At 37.7% G+C, this 9203-nt stretch overlaps 1 pseudogene; it reads left to right on the plus strand.

Moving 5' to 3' along the window:
• The first annotated feature begins 4001 nt into the window (after nucleotides 1-4001).
• Nucleotides 4002-8983, plus strand: LOC105743006 (annotated as a pseudogene).
• Nucleotides 8984-9203: the final 220 nt, after the last annotated feature.

Raw genomic sequence — 9203 nt, forward strand, 5'->3', positions numbered from 1 at the left:
AACACTGAGATTCCATCTCATCCAAGAAAAAAATGGCTATCATCAAGAAGTCAACCAATAACAAATGCTGGAGGGACTGTGGGGGAAAAGGAACGCTTCCACTGTTGGTGGAAGTACAGACTGATAAAACCACTATGGAAATCAGTGCAGAGATTCCTCAAAAAACTAGGATTAGAGATCGCTGTGAACCCAGCTATCTTTCTCCTGGGTATTTGTTATTGCTTGTGTCTAGTTGTCCCCCCAAAGCCTCACACAGTCATGGGGCAGACTTCTAGAGTTTGTGATTAACTCATAATCTGCTGGAATTATGGGCTTGAGTATGACACACAGCCCGGGGCAGATCGCCTGAATGCAATGTAAAGGAGACAGATTTTCTCTCTGTTGCCATTGTTGCTGCTACTCCTCCATTTTGCTCTCTGCTCTGCTGCCGCCATGAAAGGTTGCTCTCTGCCATGTGCCACTCTGCCTTGGAGTCAGCTGAGTATAGACTGAAACCTCCAGTAACTGAGCAAAATAAACCTTTCTTTCTTTCATTTTGTATGTCAGGTATTTGTCTCAGCAATGAGAGAAGAGTAACTGAGACAGAATTTTTCTGGAAGAACTGAAAACCACTATCTCTGTACACCCATGTTTATAGCAGTGCAACTTGTCATAGCTAAATCTTGGAAACAACCCAAATGTCCATCAGCTGAGGAATGAATAAAAATGATGTAGTATTTTTACACAATAGAGTATTACTTGGCTGTAAGAAAAGATAAACTCAAGGCTTTTATCTGTAAATTGATGCAACTAGAGATCATACTCATAAGTGAAGTAAATCAGACCTGCATGTATAAACATTTTATTGTCTCACTAGTGTAAGAACTTGAAGGCAAAGATAAAATCTGAAAGGCCCAATAGATACTATGAAGGGGAAGGAATCTGTTGAAAGGGGAGGAACAATAGCAATGAGGAAAAGATCAAAAGAAAGAAGGAAAGGAAAAAATATATTTATGTATAAACACAGGATAGCTTGTATAATTGTACTGCTGATTTCTGCTGGTCTATTGAAAGAAGCAGTTAATTCTTAAATTTTTTTCTTCTCCTTTTTACTTTTTCATAATGTTTTGGACCAATTTTGCATGTTTATATCTTATAATCAGAACAACTAATTTGAAGACAATAATATGCAATATAAGAACCATTGTTGAATCGCTATTAGTGAAATTCTGTATTGTTTCTAATTTTACTATTTTTTATTCTCCTTAAAAATAATAGAAAAGACAAAAACACAACCTTCTTCCAAGTTCTTTTTGCTCAACTGATCAAAAGTCCACAAGAGCAGATCTGCTTACAATGACTGAGAGCATTGGAGGTATCATGAATGACAACTAGGACTTGTCCTAGGCTCTATAGAAAAGTGATATATGAACATTTGAAGAAATGCTTTAGGAGCAGTTCAGATGATGGTTGGAGAGAAAGCGATTTTAACTAGGTAGAAAGATTTATTTCACAAGAGAAGACAAATCATGTGTGAAGACTGATTGAATCCATCTGAGTTAGGACATGGAGAAAGGGGAATTTATTATTGTTCTCAGATGTGTGGATTGAAAAGCAACTAGAAATTACACCTTGAGTTGAGAGATGAAGTGTTCAAAACCATGTATGAGAAAGAAGTCATGTTCTGAAAGGAAAGAAGTCATGTTCTGAAAATAAGTGGAACAGAAGCCAAGGGGAGTTTGCACGTAGTAAGATGAATAAGGTTTGTGTGGAAATAAACCAGAAAAAATAAAAGCTGAATGTTAAAAACAGACTTGAAAGACAAATCTTCCTAGTCTTGGAAGACAGAGTAATAGATTAAAAAAAAGAAAACATCAACAGATGCATGAATAATCAAAATGTGGACTGTCCATATAGTGGAATATCATTCAACCATAAAAGGAATGGAATTTGGACACAACAGAGATAAACGCTGAAGACTTCGTCAATGATCTTGAAGAATAGAATAAGTGCCTTATGACGGTGGGTGAAGAAATTGGTTGATGTGTTTATTACATAGATTATTTATGGTAGTAATGAAATCACGGTGGCATAACTCTAAGAAACTGAATTAAAAATATCTCATTTTTCTGGGAAAAAAATGCTAGGTTAGGCATCCATATGTGTGGCTTCTAGTTTTCTCACTGCACTAATTGCTTGAGCATGGACAAATTGCTTCCCCTGAGCCTTAGTTTCTTTAATTTACCTTTAATCTAAAATATAAAAAATGTTTACAGCATTTCTATTTTTAGTAGTTATCTTTAAAGCTCACAGCCATTCATACTGTCTAAAATTATCAATATCTCTCCCTTTGGGTCTGTACTGTTGACAAGCAGCCCAAAGGCCGATTTCTTCCTTCCCACAAAGTTTGTCCTCCACCACATAACTGGTGCTAACTGGCAGCTTTAGAAATGTAAGCACTGTGTGTGGCTGTCCTTGCTTAGAGGGCTAGGAAGTATGCTTGCTGGATGGAAGAGTTTTCCTTCCTGAGAAGAACAATCTTATGAAGAACAAGTCTGCTATTTTTCATTGTGAGGTCAACTTTATATCAACTTGAGTGAGGATGAATGTCAGATGAAGAATTATCTCTGGTGTGTCTGTGGGTGTTTGTGTGAAGAACAGCGCTAGAGTTGGTGCACTCAGCAGAGTACGTGGCCCTCTGTAATGTAAGTGGGTGTCATCAAACTGCTGAGGGCCTAAATAGAATAAAAAGGCAAAGGGAGACTCCACTTTTGGGTAGATTTCTGGATCTGGAATATTTTACTTTTGCTGCTCCTAGTTCTCACCTGTAATCCTAGCTCTTGAGAGGCTGAGGCAGAAAGATCACCATGAGTTAGCAGACAGCCTGAACTACATAGCAAGACCCTGTCTCATAAACAAAAACAAAAATAAACCTACCACCACCACCACTGCCACCACCACCAACAACAACAACAATAAAAAAAGATCAATCAACACCTTGAAGTTTGCCAAGAAACTCAGAAAGAGCCTGGATCCTTGGAGTTATCGCTGAGTTTGAAACTCTCTACTTGGGAATTTCTCATAACAGTCTTGATTACTTAAGCCACTTTTGGTGAGATATTTTGCTTTTTCCAGCTAAAAGAATTCTACATTATATAGTTTACTTTCCAAAAGATACAACCTTATAAAATCAAAGCAACTTAAACATACCCTCATTCAGTTGAGTACTTTGCTCCTGTGTACTTCGCCCTGCTCTTCTCCTGTCATGGACAGAAGAACTGTCCATGCTCCTGTAGAATTCTGAACATACTCTTTCTTCTACTTCCTTCAGAATAGCACTCTCTTTTCTGATTGCCAATTGTTTTTTTCCTGTCTTCTGGATTATTCCCATAAGCATTCAAGCATAGGGTAATCTCATTCTAAATCCCATTCCAAACACAAGAGCAAACACGAAATCCCTCTTGAGTCCATCTTGCAGTCCATTCCACTTCCCTCCTCTTCTCTCTGGGCCCTAGTATCTGTTACTCTTCAGAGACATTCATCAAAGTTACCAGTGACTTCCGTGTTTCTAGCTTGCAGCCAGTTTTCAACACACAAGACCCATCAGGACTACTTGACAGAACTGCTGCTCTAGGGTTAAAATATTTTATCCACTTGACTGTCACTGTACCTTTCTCCCATATCTTTCTACATACTAGAATCCTTGGTCTCTCTTGTGGTTGCATTGTCAACATTAGAGTGCCTCAAAACTAAGTCTTCAGAACTCTTCTATCTACATTCCCAAGTGATTTTATTTAAAGTCTTTTTCTACAATGATGCATCCCAAATATTTCCAGCCAGAATGACAGTATATTCATTCTATATTTTTATGTATTTCTAGACTGAGTTGTTCGAATGGTTTCTCAAATTTAACATTCTCTAAAAGAACAGCATTTATTTTCCTCTTAAAGCTATTTTTCTTAATCCTTTTTATCAGTAAATGACATTGACATAATTTCATATGTGGTAGCAAAAATGTCATCATGGAGGTATTTTTTATCATCAATTTCTTCTTGATTCTACTTTGCTACCATCCTTATCCAGCCACTATCAACTCTCACCCATGTTATTGCAACAGTTGAAGATTAAATTTGATTTATGAGGATATTGTTCACAAAAGTATTTTTCTCATGGGCTAGGATTGTTCTGTTAATAGAGGTCATTTAATACCACAAATAAGTAATGAAATAGGCTGGATGTAAGATTTCTTTCCCAGAATAATCACAATGAAGATTATTGATAGCTTTTCTTCTTTACCTTTTCATGAATGGCAATAAAAGCTAGGGCTATCCTCATTTTTCCTGAAAGATTGCTTCTAATTCTTAATAATGCATCCCCAAGACAAGCATGTGATTTCCCATTTAATCTTGCACTAATGCAGTGGTACAAAAGGTGCTGCTGAGGGCTGTCTTGGTTCACCCTTCATACCTTCCGGCTTTAATAAAGTGGAGGGAATCTGAAATTGGAGGCACAGCAGGCAGCCATAACCTGACCCTTGCTTGGCCCCTCACAGCGCTGAATACTGTGGCATGCATTAAATATTCAGCAACCTCTGCCCAGTTTAAAATAAACGGAGGTGATCTTTTCAGACTGTCTTGTGGGTCTGCACTGCAACCAAAGAATGACTCTCCTGCTTCATTAAACATTTAGGCTACTTCTTGGTGTGGCACCACTGCCTGTCATCATGACAGCAAATAGACTGCAGCAGTGTGGTCTCCCTTTATGGTGTAGGAAAACTGCTGCCATGATGATGATCTTTGGCAAAGGTAGCAGGGAGTGGATGAAGCATAAGAAAGATTCATTATTTTAATTCACATGAAATGAGCACATATTCTCAAGAAAGAAATTGACCTTCGCATTATGACCATTTATTTCACATGTGGAATGTATTCCTTCTGTCTCTCTAGTCCTGTTGAGAATGTGAGAGATCTGGTAGGGCCTTTCCAAGAATCATTTGTAAGCTTGTACTGATATTTATATTAGTTATGACCTAAAGCAACACTAAAAATATAAGCTGCTCTAATAGCTCAACTTGCCCCTTTGCCTCTGACATTGTTTGGTCCCTCTATATTTACAACACTGTTATTTATTTTATTGTTTTTTTTCAGATTAGTTGTCTTGCTGGTCCATATTTTATGTTGGGTGTCAAAGTCAGTGTCCTATAGTGTATATTCAAATGTCTCCAAGAAAGATTTGATTGCAATGAGAATGCAAAGAACAAATGCTCACCTGAACTAGTTAAGTGAAAACAGATTACTGCATATTTCTGAAGTGCTTGGAAATTGTGCTCCCATTTTTTTTTTTACAAATAGGAACTGAAGTATTAAAAATGTGAGTTTGAGGCTAGGGAGATGGCTCAGTAGAATGAATGCTTCCCTGGTAAGTGCAAGGGCCTGAGTTCAATCCCTGATTCCAGAAAAAAAAAAAAAAAAATTAAACAGATCCTCAGACTGGCAGTTCAGAGCCATCAGCCCATTTGACTTCAGCATAATCTCACATTCCATAACAACTACCCTCACCATGGTACTCCACAAGTTTCCTCCACCTGAATTATGTTTCTTCAGCATTTTTATGTTTCTAATAAAGATACCATGAAGAGGAGAAATAGGTCAGTGACTTTTTTTTAATGTCTTTTCCAATCATAGCTGAGATAAATACATTGAATACTGTCTTCATTACCTTTTTCTCATTGCTGAGACAAAATACTTGACATCCAAATTAAGGAAGAAAAGGCTGATTTAGCTCACCGTTCAGTGAGGTTTCAGTCCCTAATCAACTGGCTCCAAGGCCGAGTGCCACGGCACAAGGGCAACATTTCAAGGTGGCACAAAACAGCAAAAGCATCAAGAGCAAAGTTTGTGTGTGGTGGGGGGAGCCTCTCTTCTTCCTTTGTATTGTAAGCAAGCGACCTACACTTGGGTGGGTGTAGCACTCATGTCATCTCTTTTGTCTTCCTCTTCCAGGCCTCAGGATGTTTACAAAGCAAGGACCCTGGTCCCCTACTGAACCACTTAGCCAAACTTCTGAATTTCTCAAGTTGACATAGCGAATTAACAATTATAGCATCCTCGAGTGTAAACAGCCACCCTAGGCCGTGTCTTCTACACCCGAGGATATAGAACTGCTGCGTTACTTAGTAAAGCTTCTAAACCTCTCAAGTTGACACAATGCATTAACCATTATAGATATTTCTTTCAAATAATTTGTCCCTCTAGGATCAAGGCACAATTTCCGTCATCCTTTGTGTGTGCATGTGTGTGGGCCTGTTGGTGCTGAATTACAGGAAAACCCACAAAGAAAGATAAAGGAAGTAAACCACCAGTGTCTTGAAATCAACACGCACTTCAGTTGTCATCTGTCACTGTGGTTGTGGGTAAGATCTGTATCATGGAAGCTAGGCAGTTATTGCCACCAGCATCCAGACACTCTGCAAATTTACAAGACTCATTGCAAACATAACTTTTGAGGCTGTCAGATGCAATTTTCATTCTTTGAGTCCTCATAACTAGGGAAACCAAATATTTTTAATATTGAATATAGTGCTCTCACACCAATAGCAGCTGTCCTTAAGACAATACCAACTCCATGGTGCCACGTGAACAGCCAACACATAGGTTTTTATTTTTTAAGATTTCTTTATTTTTGAAAACTATTTTAAACCAATACATCACAACACAACCTGCACATATTATTGAGATACCATGTGATGTCTTCATACATGTATATGTTGTGTAATGCTTGAATTAGTTTAAACATTTCTCCTCAAATATTAATTTTTTATGGTAAAAATATTCAAAAGTCCTTCCTCTAGCCTTAGAGATATGCAGTAGACAATTGCTACCTGCGATTATGCCCCTGTGCAATAGCATGCTAGAGTGTCTTCCTCCTCTCTAACTGCAACCTGAGACCTATTAGCAAATGATCTCTCCCTACCCCTTGCTCTTTCACCTCTGTAATAAATTGTGTGGCATCAACATTTTTAGATTGCACATGTGACTGAGATTGTGTGGTACTTGTCTTTGTCAGCCTCGCTTTTTTTACTGAATATAATGCTCTGTATTTTAATGTATGTTACTTCAAACTACATGATTTCATTCTTTTTTGTGGCTTAATTGTCTTCCATTACACACATATACCACATTTCATTTTCCCTTCATTAGTTAATGGGCATTTAGGTTGCTTATATTTCTTTTTTTTTCCTACTTATATATTTGGTAGGGTCTCACTATGCAGCTTGGACTGGTAATCATCTTCCTGTTTTCAGCCGCTCCAGTGCTGGGATTACAGGCATGCACCATCATGCCTGGTCTTGGTGGCAGGCTCAGCACGCCTGGGGAGTAGGGCCAGCACTGCTTGTGGTGTCAGAATCGAGCCTAGTCCCTGTGCTTACCTAGGCAGGTGCTTAGTCTGCTGAGCTATCTCACAGGCCAGTAGGTTGTTTACATTTCTTGGCTGTTGTAAACAGTGATGCAGTAAGCACGGGAGTAAAGATGTCACCTCATACTGATTTCATTTCCTTTGGACATATACCTCGGAGTGGAATTTTTTCAGAAACATTCACATAGTTTATTATAATGGTTACAAATTTACGTTTTTATCAAGAGTGTCCAAGTGTTCCCTGTTCTCTTCATCCTTACCAGAACTTACTATTTTTGAGAATAGCCATTCTTATTGAAGTGAATTGAAGTTCAATTTGCATTCGCTGGTGGTGATTACTGATATTGAGTATTTTTCATGTACCTGTTGGTTACAGTATCTATATGTGTTTCTTCCTTTTTGGGAATTGTATATTTATGTCTGTTGCCTATTTTAGAATAACGTTCTTTTTTTCTGTCTTTTTCTTTGCTAGTGAGTTTTTGGAGTTCCTTATATATTCTGGAGACAAATCCCTTTTCAGGTGTGTAGCTTGAAAATGTCTTCTCCCATTGTGGATGTCATCTTGTACCCTGATAATTGCTTCTATTTGTTGTGTATAACCCTTTTATTTTATGTAATCCCATTTGTCTAGTTTTATTTCCTGAGATTTTGGGGATTTTTTTTTTTTTTTTTTACAAAAATTCTTGCCTATTTCAATATCCTGGGTTTTCTTCTAGTAATTTTCTTGTTTTAGAGTTTACACTTAAATGTAATTTAATGATCCATTTTGAGCTCATTTTTTTTTTTGACTGGTGAGGGATGAAAATATAATCTCATTCCTCTACAAGCAGATGTCTAATTTTCCCAGCAACACTTATGGAAAAGATTGTCCTTACTCCAGGACATGTTCTTGGTGCCTTTGTAGAAAATCAGTGACTGTAGATGTGTGATTTTATGTCCAGGCTTTCTATTTTGCTCTATTGATCTGTGTGTCTACTTCTATGTGAATAACATGCTTATTTGATTACTATTTTTTTGTAGTATAGTTTGAAGTCAGGAAATGCAATGCTTATACTTTGTTCTTTTTTCTCAAGATGGTGTTGATAATTCAAGACTTTTGTCTCACCATCGAAATTTTAGGATGGACCATGTCCTGACACCACATGGTGCTGGCTGTGTCGTGGCTGTCCAGGTGCTAGTTTGGCTTGGTGGGGCAGCTCTGTGGGGTGGAGGACACTGGAGGAGCTGCGGCCTCTGGTGTGAGGTCAGCAGCTATACCTCTGAAACAGATCCAAGAAACCATTTCTGCTAATTGTGTGGTGATTTTCTCAAAAATATCCTGCTCTTACTGTACAATGGTGAAGAAGATTTTCCACAACCAGAATGTTAATTATAAAGCAGTGGAATTGGATGTGCTTGAATATGGGAGTCAGTTTCAAAATGCTCTGTACAAAATGACTGGTAAAAGGTCTGTTCCAAGAATATTTGTCAATGGAACTTTTATTGGAGGTGCAGCTGACACTTACAGGCTTCACAAAGAAGGGAAACTGCCTCCACTAGTTCATCAGTGTTATTTTTAAAAAAAAGTAAGAGGAAAGAAGTTCAGTGACTTAGATACTATGACTAATAAATGTCAGTTAAGTGATGATACCTGATAATATCTTTTAAAAGTTAACTTAAATAAATGAATTATCTTCACAATTAACAATAATGAACAATAAATTGCTGCAGAAATTTAACAAAAAACTTTTAGGATGCTGTGATAATTAACTAACTGCATCAACCAATGCTTGACACAACTTTAGTTGAGTAAGAAATGCCCAGATAAA

The sequence above is a fragment of the Octodon degus genome, unplaced genomic scaffold, assembly GCF_000260255.1.
Source record: "Octodon degus isolate 3935 unplaced genomic scaffold, OctDeg1.0 scaffold00090, whole genome shotgun sequence".
In the NCBI taxonomy this organism is placed as follows: Eukaryota; Metazoa; Chordata; class Mammalia; order Rodentia; family Octodontidae; genus Octodon; species Octodon degus.